The 18,541-nt window shown below is 42.5% G+C and overlaps 1 protein-coding gene and 1 long non-coding RNA gene across 3 annotated transcripts in view; one reads left to right on the top strand and one right to left on the bottom strand.

The window, feature by feature from the left end:
- Positions 1-18,541, bottom strand: part of jarid2b (jumonji and AT-rich interaction domain containing 2b) — a 355,488-nt gene that overhangs the window by 171,207 nt on the left and 165,740 nt on the right. The window lies entirely within an intron of this gene.
- The window catches only part of LOC132378547 (uncharacterized), a 28,364-nt gene that overhangs the window by 5,059 nt on the left and 4,764 nt on the right, over positions 1-18,541 (top strand). The window contains exons 2-3 of one of the 2 annotated variants that reach the window (XR_009507100.1): positions 109-231; positions 14,411-14,528. This is a non-coding gene — a long non-coding RNA (uncharacterized LOC132378547). The remainder of the gene's footprint in view (positions 1-108; positions 232-14,410; positions 14,529-18,541) is intronic. The other variant, XR_009507099.1, reaches the window with a different exon arrangement.

Raw genomic sequence — 18,541 nt, 5'->3', positions numbered from 1 at the left:
AGTCCCTCAATCTGCGTTGGGTCTCACCAGCTTTGAACTTCGTTCAAGACATGTTCTGTGATGCATGACACAGATAGTTTAAGGAAATTCCAACCTATCTCCTTTAAGATGCCCTAGTACCTTCTGATGGACTGGATGAAGAAGTGGGGCGACACAAGTCAACGGGAGAATCAGGGAGCCAAAGGAAATGGAAATCAAGAAAATGCAAATGCTGGAAACTCGGAAGTCCAGGTAAAATTTGTGGAAAGAAAAACAATCTGGTTGAAGAATTTTACTTATTCAGTTCTCATGAAGGGAATTTGACACAGAAACAGAAAACCTACAGCACAATATAGGCCCTTCAGCCCACAAAGTTATACAGAACATGAACCTGCCTTAGAAATTACTAGGATTATCCAAAGCCCTCTATTTTTCTAAGCTCCATGCACCTATCCAAAAGTCTCTTAAAAGAACCTATCGTATCCACCTCCACCGTTGCCAGCAGCCCATTCCATGCACTCACCACTCTCTGCATTAAAAAAAACTTACCCCTGACATCTCCTCTGTACCTACTCCCCAGCACCTTAAACCTGTGCCCTCTTGTGACAACCATTTCAGCCCTGGGGAAAAGCCTCTGACTATTATTGGAGTATAAAAATATTATGTAGTATAAAACTTGTATCATTTGCTGTGTAACCAAAACTATGTAGTCAGTTTGCTATGCACTGAAATCTTAGGAATGTAGAAGACAATGGTGTGTTAATGAGAGGTAGCTAAAGAGCTAAAGAAATGTAGATTAGAACATTGCTCAGTTCTGAGTTTATTATTTGCTATGCATGTACCCAATTTGGTAGGAGACTGAAGTCTTAAAAATGTAGAAGACAATGGTATGTTAATGAGAGGTAGCTAAGAGATGTAGATTAGTACATGATTAAGCCAATTGATAGGAACAAAAGGGACATGATGTAAGTGTAGTACGCGTAATACGATAGATCTATACATATAGATCGATTACATATGCTAATGCTACTGGACCAGGAGATTGCTATAAAAAAATGTCCGAGGATCGGTGGGCAATCAGCGACTAGCTCAATGACAGTCTCAGCTTTGATTTGCAAATTAAAGTTTAACCCTTCTTGAAGAATCTTCTGCATCTCCTAGTCATTTGTGAGGCACGAAAAACCACGACACTATCCACACAATCAATGCCTCTCATCATCTTATACACCTCTATCAGGTCACCTCTCCTCCTCTGTCTCTTCAAGGAGTTCACTCAACCTATTCTCATAAGGCATGCTCCCCAATCCAGGCAACATCCTTGTAAATCTCCTCTGCACCCTTTCTATGGCTTCCACATCCTTCCTGTAGTGAGGCGAGCAGAACTGAGCACAGTACTCCAAGTGGGATCTGACCAAGGTCCTATATAGCTACATTACATCTCAGCTCCTAAATTCAATTCCATGATTGATGAAGGCCAATACACTGTACACCTTCTTAACCACAGAGTCAACCTGCACAACTGCTTTGAGTGTCCTATGGACTCGGACCCCAAGATCTTTCTGATCCTCCACAGTGCCAAGAGTCTTACCATTAATACTATATTCTGCCATCATATTTGACCTACCAAAATGAACCACTTCACACTTATCTGGATTGAACTCCATCTGCCACTTCTCAGCCCAGTTTTGCACCCTATCAATGTCCCGCTGTAACCTCTGACAGAGCTCCACACTATTCACAACACCTCCAACCTTTGTGTCATCAGCAAACTTACTAACCCATCCCTCCACTTCTTCATCCAGGTCATTTATAAAAATCACAAAGAGTAAGGGTCCTAGAACAGATCCCTCAGGCACTCCACTGGTGACCGACCTCCATGCAGAATATGATCTGTCTACAACCACTCTTTGCCTTCTGCAAGCAAGCCAGTTCTGGATCCACAAAGCAATGTCCCCTTGGATCCCATGCCTCTTTACTTTCTCAATAAGCCTTGCATGAGGAACCTCCATACCTCTCCAAATGTTCATAAATCCTGCCTCTCAGGATCTTCTCCATCAACTTACCAACCACTGAGGTAAGACTCAATGATCTATAATTTCCTGGGCTATCTCTACTCCCTTTCTTGAATAAAGGAACAACATTTGCAACCCTCCAACCCTCCGGAACCTCTCCCGTCCCCATGGTGTACGTTCTCTCTACCATTAAAATGATCAGTACATAGTGATTTGAAACCACCTTCTAAAGAATAGAAGTCCAGTGTTTAGGAGCACTAAACATTTCACACATACAGTCCAGAAGCCAAAAGCATCTTTAATATCTGATGCCGAATAAAAGGAGCAATTCACATTCTGTGTATAAGGCTTCCAAAGACCTTTGCTGGGGCCACATAATACCACGACCATGACCGTAAGATTACAGTAGAATGAGGTTATTTGGCCCATTAAGTCCGCTCTGCCATTTCATCATAGCTGATCCATTTCCCCTCTCAGCTCTAATCTCCTGCCTTCTCCCCTAAGAATCTATCAACTTCTGCCTTAAATGACTTGGCCTCCACAGCTACCTGTGGCAACAAATTTCACAGATTCACCACTCTCTGGCTAAAGAAATTCCTCATCGCCTAAGGCTGTGTCCTCTGGTTTTAGACTCTCCCATCATAGGAATCACCACCTCAATATCCACTCTATCAAGGCCTTTCAACATTCAATAGGTTTCCATGAGAACCCCCTCTCCTTCTGAATTCCAGTGAGTAGGGACCCAGAGCCACCAAACAATCCTCATATGACAAGCCTTTCAATCCCAGAATCATTTTCGTAAACTTCCTCTGAACCCTCTCCAATGTCAACACATTTTTTCTTAGATAAGGGGTGCAAACTGCTCACAATAATAGGCTTCTCATCATCATTCAAGACCATGGAATAAAAGGGGCATGAGTAACATGGACAGAAAATTGTCTGCCGTACCAATTAGTTAATTGTGTGTTATCTAAGTCATTGTAAATTGTCCTGTCATTAGGCTAGTGTTTATTAGGTGGGTTGCTGGGTAGCATGCCTCATTGGGCCAGAAGGGGATGTTCCACACTATATCTTTACGTAAGTAAGGAAATAATGCAGTGAATGAAGGGGGAAGCAATGGTCTTCAAAGAGACAGGTGCAGGATGGCAGATGAATTTGAATGTTGCAAAATGCTGTGTAAGGTGTGAGGAATGAAGAGAGGCAATAACTTTTTATGAAAATAATATTATTTTGATAAAATATTAAAATGGATACAGCACCAATAGATATCTGAGGTAGATGTGGAGTTTTTTAAAAAAAGAGGAAGTGGGGAAGCTGAAGGAGCAGGTTGGATTCTGATCTTTACAAAGACAGAATACAAAACCTCAAGGAAGTCGAGAAGGGCATGTACGAAGCAATGTTTCAGCCACAACTGGAGCTCCAAGTCCAGTTCTGGTCATCACATTGGAAGAACTGTAAAGGCTTTAGCGAACCTGCAGAGAGGTATACAGAACTGATCCCAGAGAGGAGGGTCACCAGGTACATTGAAGAAGCTGGGCTGTTCTCCTTGGGAGCAGAGGAGATAGCACAGGGATCTATCTGATGGAGTCAGTTAATGTTATGAAAGGTGTAAGCAGAATAGATTGAAACACTGGCAGAGGGGCCAAAGACCAGGAGATAGAGAATGAAGACAATTTGGCCTTGCAAAACAATGTCATTTTGAAGTTCATGTGATCATCTTTTGAAATATACTAGTAGATGTAGCAGTGGAGGCTGATTCAACTACGACACTTACATGGAGCAGGATAAAGATCTGAAAGAGAGATTTGTAGAGTTCGGGGGATGGCGGTGGAGGGAGAAAAATCGGGAGTGGTACCAGCTAGATTTCTCTATACAGGCTCAGCAGGCCAAACATGGCCTTCCTGTGCCAAGTGTTTCAACATAAAGAAATAGGCTCAAGCTACCACCATACAAGCTCTTATACTCTGAAAATCACCAATGCACAGAAACTTAAAAATACAAATAGCATACTTTGCAAATAAAGTTCTCAAAAAATAATTATAAATAAAATTAACTACCAGCAGCAATAGACATTACAGAAGTAAAAAGTTTCAACTTGCTCTTTAAAGCTGAATGGCAAATAAATTACCAATTCATCCAAAATATGGAAACATGTTGAGACACAGATTTTAAAACGACAAATTCGAACCAAGGCTAAAGACAGCCAGCTCACCACATCCTCCTTACACCAAAAGCACACCACATTTACTGAATGATCAGTGACTGGTAGTTGGGGGGGGGGGGGGGGAAGGGGGATTATTTCATCATGAAGGACCACTCTGGAGATTTCCAGAATGTCCTGCTATTTTGGAAATGCAATTTTAATAGGAAGAACTTCAAAGGGGGAGGGGTGAGAGAGAGCAAGTGAGTCACACATTCTTCAAATTATGAAGTTGACACTGAAGAAACTGGGACAATTCCTTGGAAGGAAAAGCTGGGGGCAGGGAATTAACTAATGTAAATTAGGAGAAACTTCAACAACTGCCAACTAGAGGTGGTAGATTTTAAACAAATGACAAAAAGGGGCAACATCGTTTTCCCCCTCTGTTAACACCTGAAAGAGGGCTAGATGCAGGTTCAATGATCAGCATTTAAAAGGGAATTGGAAGTGTGCTTAAATTCACCTGTAGCAACAGAAAATGAGGTTAATTTTGCCTTACAGCCCCAAAGACCCAGAGCCCTTACACCTTCAATGCTTTCAGTTTGTACAATCCTCCTGTGACTATGCAGCTTCCCTTGGGTACTCTGGTTTTCTCCCACATCCCAAAAAAGCATTCAAGGCACTGTAAATTATCCTACAGTGCAGCTAAACAAGATTATGAGAGGGGGAGCAGACGGATATATGTGACTAGAGCCCTAGGCAAGGATGGTAAGGACACAAGTAGTGGGGTATCCGAGACTAGAACCGATTTCAAGACCAAGACAAGAACCAGGATTCTCGACTAGGTGCTAGATAAGAATTTGACAAGACTAGATGAGAATCCAAATGAGTCAGAAATCCTAAACATCGTCGCAGGCTGAATCAAAGTTGAGCTGACAACTAAGCAGCAAACCAGGGTTCAGGTATTTTTTAAATATCCAAATCTTAACACTAAAACATGGTCGCTACTTAGTGGAATAGGCCAGAATTTCTAAAGGAGCCGTGCCAGTTAATCATACTCCAGTGGGCATCTGAAACCCAGAGGGTGGGTGCATACTGGAACAATACACGATAGATAGATAGAATATAATTGTCTATAGAGGGAATAGGAGACAAATGCAACTGTTTTGCTGGGAGAAGCATGAAATCAAGGGCCCAAACATATCCCAGAAATGTTATATTCTCTTGCAATGAGCTGGCAAGGATACGATGGGCTGAGTGACCTTTCTTTCTGTGACATAAGTGAAGGAGTTTTGCACTCAGGGACTTCAGCAGGTGTTCCAGGAAAGGTGACTTTCACACCGAAGTGCCTCTCCAAACCAGCACCAGTTCTGCTGGAATCCGGAATCGCTCTCAGATCACTGAGTGAAATACCCCAGAGGGGCAAGTGAAGCAAGCAGCTTCAGCAGACATTTGCCACAGCCGGTTCCAATGTCCAGATCCTGGGGTTCACTCAACACGATTGCTCTCTTCCTGTCCCCCCACCCCACCCGTCGCTACCAATATATTTTTAAGTTTACCTTTTTTCAAGGTAGCACACCAGCAGCATCTTGACCTCGGGTGCTCAGGTTCTGCTCATGAATGCTTTGTTACCTCTGGGTGCTGCAGTTTCCTCCCACACCCAAAGAAATGAAGGCTGGCAGGTTAATCGGACCCTTCTAGTTGAGCTTAGTGATTCGATGAGTGCTAAAATTTAGGGGAGTTTATAGAAAGGTGGAGAGAATAAAATGGGGTTTGTGTCAGGTCAGCATAAATGAACACGAAATGTGGTAAGGCTAAGGACTTGTTTCTCCTAAATAAATATTGCTTTCTCTCTTTTTAAAAAGAAAAATCTTTCTCCTGGAGAGGTCAAAGCGATTCCTTGAAATAATCCTTAATTCACAGCAAATTCTTGACAACCTTAGGATAGCAGACAGCCTCAGTTGACTACGTTATGCATGCTGTCAAACCCACTAAACAGCCTGCGTCACTATGCAAAAGATGACCACCTTCCTGATACATGCAAGCAGTTTTGAACCCTAGCCCAGATTTGCAGGCTGCTCACTATCCCCATTTTCCAAAGTTGGTAGGCCCTAATTTTGACCAGGTATACCCAAGATGGGGTCAGGTGAAACTATGTGAGTGAGTAGCAGACAGTCAATTGAGTAGCTGATGTATATCATGAGTCCTGGTTAAGCAACCACTGACGCCAGGCAGACAATCTCTGAAGAGTATTGATAATGGCTGGGGTGATGCTGCCTGATAAAGACACACCCCAGAAGGTGGCAATGGAAAACCATTTTTGCAGAATTTGCCAAAAACAGCCATGGTCATAGACCACATCATATGACATGGCACATAATGATGGTGATAACACTCACTTTGCTTTCAATCATTCAGCCTGCTTTAACACAGCAAGAATCAAAGCAAACATGCACCATCTTCAGAGATTTCACTCAGAATCTTCAGCCACAAACACTGCTTGACTGCCAGTCTGCCATCTAGGCAAAAGCCACACCTGGTGGTAATATATGATTTATCCCTCTGAAACTCCCAGGCAGAGGTAAATTCAGTGTGTTAGATGCACAGGATTCCCTCAGAATCATCTGGAATTGAGGAATGTGCAGATTATAGAGCATGGTTGACCCAATGAGTCGCGTTCTTCAGGATCTGTACTCGCTATTATAGAGCAGGTGTTTGGCAGCTCTTCAGAAGCTGGGAGAGGGAAGGGAGTAAAGCAGGGGGAGGTCAAATAGATGGGTTGGGGCTGGTTAGAGAAAGCCCAAAGGTTAATCTGAAATCCAGAAGTAGAAGTGTAATGGCCAAAGCCCTAGATCTAGGATTCTGAAATTCACTGGGGAAATCAGATGCCTGTTATCTGCGAGTCCACTGGAGCTTAGAGGCCCAGAGGCTGTTGGAAGTTTTGTTGCTTGTTATGTTGTGTTTTATTTTGCTGAGCATCACGAGCATGTTATGTTGGTGCCAGAATGTGCAGCGACACTTACAGGTTACACCCAGCACATACTTAGGCTGTATTGGTTGTTAACATAAATACTGCATTTCCCTGCATGTTTTGATGCACATGTGATAAATAAATGAATCTGATTCTGAAGAATACACCCAACTTAATGAATGCAATTTGCCCAGGCTGCTAAGAAGCTGAGAGGTAGGCCCTGTGACAAAGAAAGCCTCCAAACCATTAGCAAGGCCCAGTTCACGTGTCCAAGGCCTAAAACCTCAAGGCTTTAGCATCCTATGCCATTTCACACCACTTTACTTCCCAAAGATGGTGCGTCTCAGGTACCAGCATGATTTCAGACTGTGTGTTTTCTGCTGACCCAAAATTGCACAGGAAGTTGGGAACTCTGGATAATAAGACTTGAGATCAATGTTTCGGACATTAGATAAGAATACCGTCCACAGGCAGCATGAGCAGGCTGATCTGTCCCTCTCTGCAATTCAGTAAGAAAATTGCTGATCCAACCTTCATTTCATTACTACCCTCCCCCCATACCCCTCTATTCCCTTCTAGTGAAAACTGAGCGAATCTCTCGGGAGTAGATAAGCCAGGCCTGGTCTTTATTCCTTGGAACGTCGAAGAATGAGGGGGTGACCTTATACAAGTGCTTAAAATGATGAGAGGCAGGCATAAGGAGGACAATAACAGTTTTCACCTCTGTGTAGGGAGTCCAAACTATGAGGTTATGAAGTGTAGATTTCGTGAAGGAAAAGGTTTTAAAGAGAGACCCAAGAGCAACATTTTCCACACAGATGGTGGTGTATGCAATCAGCTGCCAGAGGAAGTGGTTGAGGCAAGCGCAGTAGTGTCATTTACAATGTACTTAAATAGGTACATGTAGGGTCCCTACCTGGCTGTACAGTGGATGGGCTAGGCTGAAGGGCCTGTCCCTGTGCTCTGTGATTCTAGTCCTGTCCCACCCTCACACACCTCAGGCTGAGGCAATTCAGTCCAGCCCAAGTTCCAATGCACAAACGAGGTTTGACGCCTAATCCTACTTATCTCCATATCCTTTCCAAATACAGTAAAGATCCAATTTTCAAGAACTCTCAGGAGTATGATGGTGATGGTGTAGCAGATTTTCCTAACTACTGGATGGTACACATATTAATACCCTATCACATTCACTTTTGAGTAGATACATGTATAAATGTAGTATATTAATTTTCTAATGAACCCAATGAACTCACAGGGAAGAGGAAATGTACATAAGCACTCCAAAACCGGCTCCAATCAGAAACTCAAGGCTCTGGCTACACTCTGAATCCCAACTCACACTGCTGACAAACATGTTGAACGGTCAGGATAGATCAGAATCCATTCCCCCTACCTCCCTTTAAAAGCCAATTCCAGCCTCTCTTTCAAGACCCCTGTGACAAATGCTTTGCATTAAAAGTAGACCTTAGTTATTGTAATGTAATTATAGAAGAGAAAAAAAATTCTCCCTCAATCAACAACTGCCAGTTCCCCAAGTAGTTTAAATCCACTCACAGTCAAATGTAAAACTTGCAATTTATGAAATAACTATCAAAGCAGCGGAATTTTGGTAAAAACCCAACTCACTCACAAATGCCCTTTAACGAAGAAATCCGACACCTACACCTAATCTGGCTACAGTTTCATACTGCCTTGCATGCCCCGAGGGGCAAATTCAATGTGACCTTCACAGTGTTCCTGATGCACAAGGAAAACTTTAAAACATTTAATAAAATATTTAATCATCTGGAAACCCTCTATTGGCTCTTTACAAACACTCCTGTTCCAACAAAATTAACTCACCAACTTTCAAGTTTTCTTCACAACTCTGACCTGGCATTTTTTCAGTTAATCGTTGCTGTACATTCTGAATGCTTCTAATATCCTTCCTTCAAATAGGGTTGTCTCTAATCCCCCTCCCCAGTACTCCACAGTACACTCTGTGCAGTGTGCAATTAGATCACTGTGGTCTAATTAATGATCGTCTCAACAGGATACATCTGCATAAAAAGATTCCCAAATTATTAACTCCACATGTAAAGCAAGGATGCAAAGATGCACACACGCACACACACAGCTGAACTAAGATTCGACCAATTAAATCAGTAACTATTATTTCCCCAAATATTTATTTCTGGAAGTTACCGTTTTCATTTCCTTGGAGACAGGAAGGCAGAGGATTCACTCAAGTGTCTCCACCACTGCCTACAAGAAACAGCTTACTGAGTGATTAGTTGACTCATCTGCCCACTTCCCCTTCCAAAGTGCCTCACTTGTACTCGACATCGTCTTCCACGAGACAAGCTGGTGAGACAGCAGACACCACAAATGGAATGAGAAAGGCACACGTGGCCATATGACCCACCACCCAATGGTGTAAGACTGACAACAAAACCTCTTTTCCATGACCAATCTTTGACACCCCCACACAGCTGAAGTTACAACTACACAGTTTTATTTAGTCAAACAAAGGAAAATCAGATGCATCACGGCTGTCTTTATTTAATATTGCCAGCCACTCTGCCCATTTCCAGTAGAAGTTCTGCACCAGTAACATGCATCAATGTGGGTAGAGGGGTACTGTGGCTCTTAATTTACTGAAGTAATCCAAACTAAGTCCACAGTCCACAGGGCAGAGTTCAACTGTGGCAACTATGGAATTAATATTCCGTTCTTATTCAGATAGCTTTTAAAAAAAATACTAGTCATTGGTAATGAGGAAGATAAAAACTAGATTAACAACAAAAGCCCATTTGGTTCAGGGAAAGAAATCTTCCATTTCTGCCCTAGCCAGCCAATTACCATTATAAAGAGTCTCTCATGGAGGTAGTCTGTGGGAGATGCAAGGGGTAATAATAGGTTTGAAAGGTGAGGTGGTAATAAAGGGGGATTAATGGGGCTGTTGTGAGCTGGCATAGAATTGGTGAGCTGGTTGGCCTCCCTCAATGTTATCTGCTGATATGAAGTATTGAAACTAAAAGAAATTCAAAACCGGCCACTGTGGTTGACTCATACATCTTTTCTGAAATGGCCAAACTAGCCACCCAGTCCAATGGCATTTCGGGCAATAAATGCTTGCTGTGTACTTACCACTTTCTGAAAAGTGGGTCAGTAAAATAATTCCTAACTACCAGTTTTCTTAAAAAAATGTTTTTGCATATCAAATACCTTGAGATTTGTATAGTGCTTTTAATGACTTCAGGACACCCCAAAGCAATTCACATCTAATCTACTTCTGGAATGTTATGTTATAACCTGGAGTACAACATTTGGGCTCCAAGCTTTTGAAAAGAACAAATTCAAAGTACATTCCATATCAAAGTATGTATGCAGTTTACAACAGGAGATTCGTCTTCCCTACAGGCAGCCACCAAACAAAGAAAACCATGGAACCCGTTCAAAGAATAAACATCACCACCTTCCACCTTCCCCCTCCCCACCAGCAAAAGTCAAATTGCACAAATGACAACAACAAAGCAAAAGAGCGAAAACCACAGAATATAAAACAAAATTGAGAGTCCAGACATATCCAGTTCAGCTCAGTGTTCATTATCTGCATGCCACCCAGATCTCTGGTACCACCCTCTGACATTCACACCGTCCGGTTGGTTTTAATAATGAGAACCAAGTCTCTGGTACTATCCTGACATTCACACTGTCCGATTGGTTTTAATAACGAGAACCAGGTTTCTGGTACTATCCTGACATTCACACTGTCCAGTTGGTTTTAATAACGAGAACCAGGTCTCTGGTACTATCCTGACATTCACACTGTCCGGTTGGTTTTAATAACGAGAACCAGGTCTCCAGTACCACCCTCTGACATTCACACTGGTTTTAATAATGGACAGATAAATAAAGCCCAGCAAAGTATCACTGCCCAAAGTCCTCTTCCACCCAAAGTCTGCTTTTATTGAGAAGGCAGATGAAGCCTAATTTCACCTGACAGAAAGCAATTGCTTGCAGTTAGCTCCATTTTTAAACCCACAACCTAATTTTGTGTACAACCAATTGAATCATTAGCACTACATCATAATGACCTGAAAAATCAATTTTTACTGATATTCAAGTATTACTATTCATTGGGAGAGTCTGTGGTGCTAGATATATCCAGCACCTAATGATCCATTTACTTACGTCAATTAAGATTCCAAATAAATCTAATTTCTCAGAATTAAATCCCCAGAATCAAACGGTTTCCAGTCCTGGATTTTAAAAGGTGCTGCAAAATTACAGGTAGAGGGGCAGCACAGTAGCCTAGTAGCATAATGGTTCGAGCACAATGGTTTACAGTACAGGCGATCTTGATACAATTCCCGCTGCTGTCTGTAAGGAGTTTCTATGTTCTCCCTGTGACTGCAAGTGCTTCCTCTGGCTGCTCCGGTTTCCTCCCACAGCCAAAGTTGGTGTGTTGATCTGTCACTGTAAATTGTCCAGTTATTAGTCTAAGATTAAAATTGGGGAATTGCTGGGCGGCACAGCTCAAAGGGCTGGAAAGTTCCACTCCACGCTCTATCTCAATAAATAAATTATTTTACTTTACCTATTGTTACGAATGAGGAGCAAATCTGATGGACAGAAGGGTCCAGAATCGCCAATGCCCTTTTGAGAATTGCAAAATCGCTATTATTTGGGGTCTGAGACCCAGGAAATGAGAGAGGTACACATCATGTCAGTAATGAGAGAGAGACGCAGGAATACACAAAAAGTGGAATGTCTCCTAACAAAAAGCAGAACAGAACCACTGATTACTGCTATTGTCTCTTGGAGAAGGAATTGTGTATTGAGTACTGTACTATTCATTGAAACCCCTCAGGGGACAACCAGAGTGGTCTGGTTGAGGGATTGCATCATCCCAACCTGATTGTCACCTGAGACCCCGTGAGTGAGGATAAAAGACAGGTCTGGGGAACACCCCTCAGACGCACCAGGAGAAAAGCTAGAAATCCAGTGACAGCGTTTTATAGCAAAAGCCGGTGAGAGCTCATGTGTGTCCTCCCTTGCCTGGGTGGCGGGCTCATCACGGAAGAACGGTTTAGCTAAAGGAGAGGTCATACTTGAACGGTCACAACAACGAGTCACCAACGGATCGAAATCATAAAGGAAGGTTGGCAAAAACAATAGCGGTAACTGTTCCCATTCTTCTATCTCTCTCTCTCTCTCTCCAACAATTGCAACACAACGACAAACAAACACCGCAGCCTGTGTGAACTGAAACGAACTTTATATTTCCGTCAGACAATTCATTATCCCCTAGACAACGATAGAGCTCATTTCTTATTGATTATTATTATACCCACACTTTTAGGTTTAGTATTGACGACGTATATTATCTGTATATTTGCATTGATATTATTTTTGTGTATTTTTACTAATAAATACTGTTAAAAATAGTACTCCAACGGACGCCTCTATCTTTGCTGGTAAGAGACCCAGTTACGGGGTTCGTTACACTATAATCTCCCAAACTTTTCTCAATTCGGGAATTTTCAAGGCTTCACTTAAAATCTTGCAGATGTGTAAGGAAATTGCCTTGGCTGGCTCCAACTCAGGTAGGGGAAAATGTGTATTTATTCAAATTGGAAAGCATCTGTGGGTATCTCAATGTGATCTCAGCAGGGCTGCAAGCTATTCATTACATTATTAATGATTTGGACTTCACAATTGTAAACCATGCAACTAAAACTGCTAGCAATGTGGTGTGCTCAGTAACAGACTGGGACAGAGGACTTCAATAGCTTCAAATGACAGGTCAAAGTATCTGACATAGCCTATATGCCAAAAAACATGGGTCAAAAAAACCTGCAGTGGTCAAATTAATTAAAACAAGGAAATTAGCTTTTACAAGTGCCAGAACGGAAAACTTGAGCAGACACAGCTCAGCAACACCTACAGCAAGCCAGTAAGGAATTCTGGGAATCTAGCTGGCAGATCTCCAGGTCTCTGGGGGTTAAATTACATATGAATAAATAATAAAATGCTAGAGTAACACAACAGGTCAGGAACATCTGTGAGGGGCAAAGGGACGGTGTTCCGTGTTGAGACCCTGCGTCAGGCCTGAGGAGGTAAATGGGAGATGCAGGCAAGGCAGACGCTGTTAGGCAATAGGTGACTCTAGGCAAGGACAGGGTTAATGGCAGATTGATATACTGTGCCATCAGCAAGATGTTCCACACTTTCATGTATTTGCACTGAGGCCCAAGTATAAATCTACAATTTAGTATCCAGAAAGAAACAGTCATGCAACAACAATCTAGGGAACAAGTGAACAAATACAAGAACAAGAGTGGGCAGGACATGCAGCTGTTGGCATCATGTCCAAGTGACCTTCTCCTGCAGCATGCAGTTTTCAAGAGCTCCCAGGAACCTCAAAGTGAAAGGGGCTGATGATAATGAATTAATCTTTTTTTTCCCCAGCAGGTGGGTGTTCTCACCAAATCACCCACGAGGTACAGCATATTTCAACCTTGTCACCTAAGTGGATTTTCTACCTCCTGTGAGGGTGGCAAGCAGATGACTTTTCATAGTGGAGCCTCAGCCAGTAGGTAGTGCTGTTACTTTGAAAACATACAAAACAGTGGCAATTAACAGTGACAGCTTCTTAAATGAATAAAGGGGTTTAATATCTTTTCCACAGCAAAAGGGAAAAATGGAGCAAACATCTGAATTAGGTGTGGTGGGCCAGTTGGTCCTTCAACTGCTCCAGTATTTAAGAAGATCATGACTAATCTCACTCTGCTTTGTTATAATAAGATCATTACTGACCTGATTGTATCTGTAACTGCAGATTCTTTCTACCCATGATAACTTTTCCTCGCTCTTGCTTATCAAGTCTAATTCTGCCTTAAACTTTTCCAAGGCTCTGTCCACTGCCCTTTTAAAGATTGGAGCACCAAAGTCTCACAGCCTTTCCAAGGGCAGCCTCTTATTTTAAGACAATGACTCCCAGCTGCAGGTTCTGACACAAAAGGAAATATCCTCTCCACCCTGTCAAGACCCCCCCAGGATCTCTATAGTGAGAATACCACTTCATCGACCTTGGTATACAAGCTACACTGTGGTGTAGCCAATGCTGCAGTCACTTCTCACAAAAGCAGGAATGCTCACAAATATTGCACTAGGAAAGTTTATTGAAAGACAGACTGCCTCCACATTAGAGGAGGGATACAAAACTCATCTTCAGATTATCACTGCCATGTCTAGTTCAAATGCAAAAGCTGAGTGGACCTAATTGCAAGATGTCAACCTTCAGATATTTTCCTGCAGGGGCACCAAACTGTAAGATCCTCTCCGCTGCCTGACCAAGAGCTGCCAAAACTCATTCAGCATGCAAATCCAAGGCATAATGGAATAAGATACAGCTGAGATTCTAGCACCCCTGGAGGTGAGAAGACATGTAACAAGTGATAAATCACATCAAGAGCGATCCGCTGGAAAATAATACTCTTCTGATGCTTACATGTTAAACTATTAACTGGATTTAATACACAAGATGATCCTGTTCTTCAAATTATAGGTTTGAAAAGGTTATAGAACATGAAAAGGTTATAGAACAACAAAAATCAAATACATGGATGATTATGAAATAATATCGAAATGAATCCAAATAACTTCAAATTTTATTCACATTTATTCCTTTCTAATCTGCAAGCTTACTCATTTTGTTCTACAAATAGGTTCATGCCACTAAGGCTCAACTTAGTCACAAGAATTATTCCGCAATACGGGCATAAAATTCTCCATGAGATTAAAAAAGAACTCATCTACTGGACTTCCGTCTCTCCCTCAGTACTATAACGAGATCCAAAATGGACACATTATACAGATGACAATGAATGAATACCTGTTCATTCCACAAACAAAACAACGTAGAACCATGCTTAGTTTAGGGGACTCAAAATTTTCATGATACAAGAATATCAGCCTGGTGGAGTTAAGCCTGATTTATACTCTGCGTCGCATCTACGCCGTACCTATGCTGTAGGGTGATGTGCACCTCCCCAAAAAAGTAACTCTCACGTTGCAGCGACGCAGACTGCAACAACTGTGATTGGTCCACTTGGTAGCATCGCATTTCCTCCTACGCATTCCCAGTTGCTTCTTCTCCTCCATGTCTGTACACCAATGCGAAATAGATGAACCAAATCATCAAATCTACCTGCCGACATGCGAAAATGTTTGAAATGCATTTCCTGTTCCATGTCTCTCACGAAGAAACTCAACACAATGGCATAGAAACCCCACCGCCAACTAACGTTTTGGCGCACACCAGCACATGCTCGCTACGGCGTAGAGCCTACACAGAAGTATAAATCAGCCTAAAGTCATTACCAGTTCAACTACTCTGATAAGAATGTTTTGATTACAGCTATCATTAAGGAGTTTGTATGTTCTCCTTGAGACCATGTGAGTTTCCTCCCACATTCCAAAGACATACCATTTGGTAGGTCAACTGATCCTTGTAAACTGTCCCATAAAAAGGTTTGGGTTAAATTAGAGGTTGCTAAAGCCGACTCCGTACTGTATCTCAATCAATGAATAAATAATGTATCAAGATACAACCTCTTCCCCTACTAAGATTGGACAGTCATAGAAACCATTTAAAGTACATGAAACTACTATCTCTGCTGAAAATATTACCTCGACAGCTAAGGAAAACAAGGAATTTTGTTTTAGTGTTTTTAAAGCACCAACACATTTCTTCCAGTTCCACCCTTACCCCCTAGGCTGAGACAATATCCGCCCTCCACCTCATCCCCAAGCACATAGGTAAACTGACCCTGCCCCCCGATGCACACAATCACAAAATCTTTGTAATTTCATTCTATTTCAGTTGTTATGTGCATTTGACTGTCCTCTTCTCAGAGTGGCTCCTAACATCAAGAACGGGATCTTCCAGTGGCCAAACATTTTCATTCCATTTCCCATTCCCATTCCAACATGCCAGTCCATGGCCTCCTCTACTGTCGGTTGGAAGAGCAGCACCTTATATTCCGCCTGGGTAGCCTCCAATCTGATGGAATAAACTCTGATTTCTCGAACTTCTGGTAATGGTACACCTGCCCTTTCACCATTCCATTTCCCCCTCTCACCTCATCTCCTTACCTGCGCATCAGCTCCCTCTGGTGCTCCTCCCCCTTTTCTTTCTACCACGGCCTTCTGTCCTCTATGAGATTCTCCCTTCTCCAGCCCTGTATCTCTTTCAGCAACCTCCCAGCTCTTTACTTCACCCTGTCCTAGTTTCACATATCATCCTCCCTGCCCCCCACCTTCTTACTCCGACTCATCTTTTCTCCAGTCCTAATAAATGGTCTTGGCCCAGAATGTTGATTGTATTCTTTTCCATACATGCTGCCTGGCCTGCTGAGTTCCTCCAGCTTTTTGTGTGTTGCTCGGATTAAATGTGTACGGGATTGTGAACGAAAACAATTCATGATTAAAAAGTACAACTGCACCTCAGTTTCTTGGCACAGAAGAGATTACATCCCATTAATCAAATGGATTTGGCTTTGTTCTGTGACATACCCAACATAACAACGTAACAGCTGAATACACACAGATCTACCAGCTCCTAAAGGATGAATCAAAGGCACTTTTATCTCCTTTATACTTTCAGATTCATGGCTAATCTTTAATCCAAGCTGAATGTGAACTTCAGGGTTTACAATGAGGGATACCTAACAGGACCACAACTCAAGTTATCAACTGGGCTTGGGGCCAACTTGCTGATATCAATAGCTCATTTTAGGCTCTTTTGCCAATTGGCCTCAGTATTCGATATCCGCAAATAGAAATTCAGAGTAAAAAGTAAATACAACATTACCGCTCAAACAAACCGACAGAGTCCAGCTTAAATAACAGAACGATGCAGTACAGGAATAGACCCTGTGACAAATATGTTGGCTGAATTAATTACAATAATGTCACCTAATCCCTTCTGCCTGCACACGTTCTATATCCCTTCAATCCCTGTAAATTAATCTGCCTATCCAAGAGCCTCTTAAATTCCACCACCACTACCCAAGGCATTCCAGATACCTACCATTCCATATGGAGTGCGGTGGGGGGGAGCCTGCAGCACACATCTCCTTTGAATTTATTCCTTCTCACCTCAAATCCACACCCTCTAGGTCTCTATGTATGGGACATTTTGATCCTGGGAAAAAAGTGGGTCAATTTTGCTGGCTTTCCCGCAATGTTCACTCCATCTCTCAGTGATACTGAGGCTGTAAGATGGCCCCAGCTGCTGTGCTTCGCAGTGATTTCCCCCACTAATATGACGAACTGACACCGAGGTTTGGGCCTACTCCAGGGATTTGGATCAAGGGGCTCCATTTGCTTTGGAATGTTATTGTTTTGCATACGTTGTGTTTTTTTTTCCTTTTACACTGCGCATTGGGGTTGCCCTATTTTTTAAAAATTGGGTTCTTTCAGGTTTCTTGTTTTGAGGGTGCCTGAGAGCAGACAAATCTCAGGGTTGTATAATTTATACAGTCTGTGATAATAAGTATACTTTGAATTTATTCCTCATCATTTTACAAGATCTGGAGAGATTCTCTGTCTCTGGTGCTCCAGAGAAAACAATGTAAAGACTTTAAACAAAATGCTGGTGGAACGCAGCAAGCCAGGCAGCATCTATAGGGAGAAGTACTGTTGACGTTTCGGGCCGAGACCCTTCATCAGGACTAACTGAAAGGAAAGATAGTAAGAGATTTGTTCTCCATCTCCCTCTGGTGCTCCCCCCCTCCCCCCTTTCTTTCTCCTGAGGCTTCTTGTCCCATGATCCTTTCCCTTCTCTAGCTCTGTATCACTTTTGCCAATCACCTTTCCAGCTCTTAGCTTCATCCCACCCCCTCCGGTCTTCTCCTATCATTTTGCATTTCCACCTCCCCCCACTACTTTCAAATCTCTTACTATCTTTCCTTTCAGTTAGTCCTGACGAAGGGTCTCGGCCCGAAACGTCGACAGTGCTTCTCCCTATAGATGCTGCCTAGCCTGCTGTGTTCCACCAGCATTTGTGTGTTTTGCTTGAATTTCCAGCATCTGCAGATTTCCTTGTGTAAAGACTTTAAAGTAGAGTTTTTAATCTGAAGAAATAAGGTGCCTTTAAAACTTGATGGAATGATTTGCACCATACTGATGCACGCAGGATACCAGGCTACACGAAATTTTTAGTGTGCCATTGTGTCAGAGAAGGGTGTAGGAGGGAAGATGGTGGGGCAGGAGGGAGTGGGAGGGCAATGCAGCAGAACAATTTGGTGATCATTGCATGGTGCAGAACAAAGGGCTGGAAGACCCTACTTCGCATTGCATCTCCATTAAAAAAGCAAACAAGTACAAGAGAGGGGGCAACTGCATAGGCAAGGACAAATAATATTTGTACAAACAAGCTGGATG

This window comes from Hypanus sabinus, chromosome 20, assembly GCF_030144855.1.
Source record: "Hypanus sabinus isolate sHypSab1 chromosome 20, sHypSab1.hap1, whole genome shotgun sequence".
NCBI classification, from domain to species: Eukaryota; Metazoa; Chordata; class Chondrichthyes; order Myliobatiformes; family Dasyatidae; genus Hypanus; species Hypanus sabinus.
The sequence above is the reverse complement of the archived record's forward strand: the minus strand, read 5'-3'. Positions and strand labels throughout refer to the sequence as shown.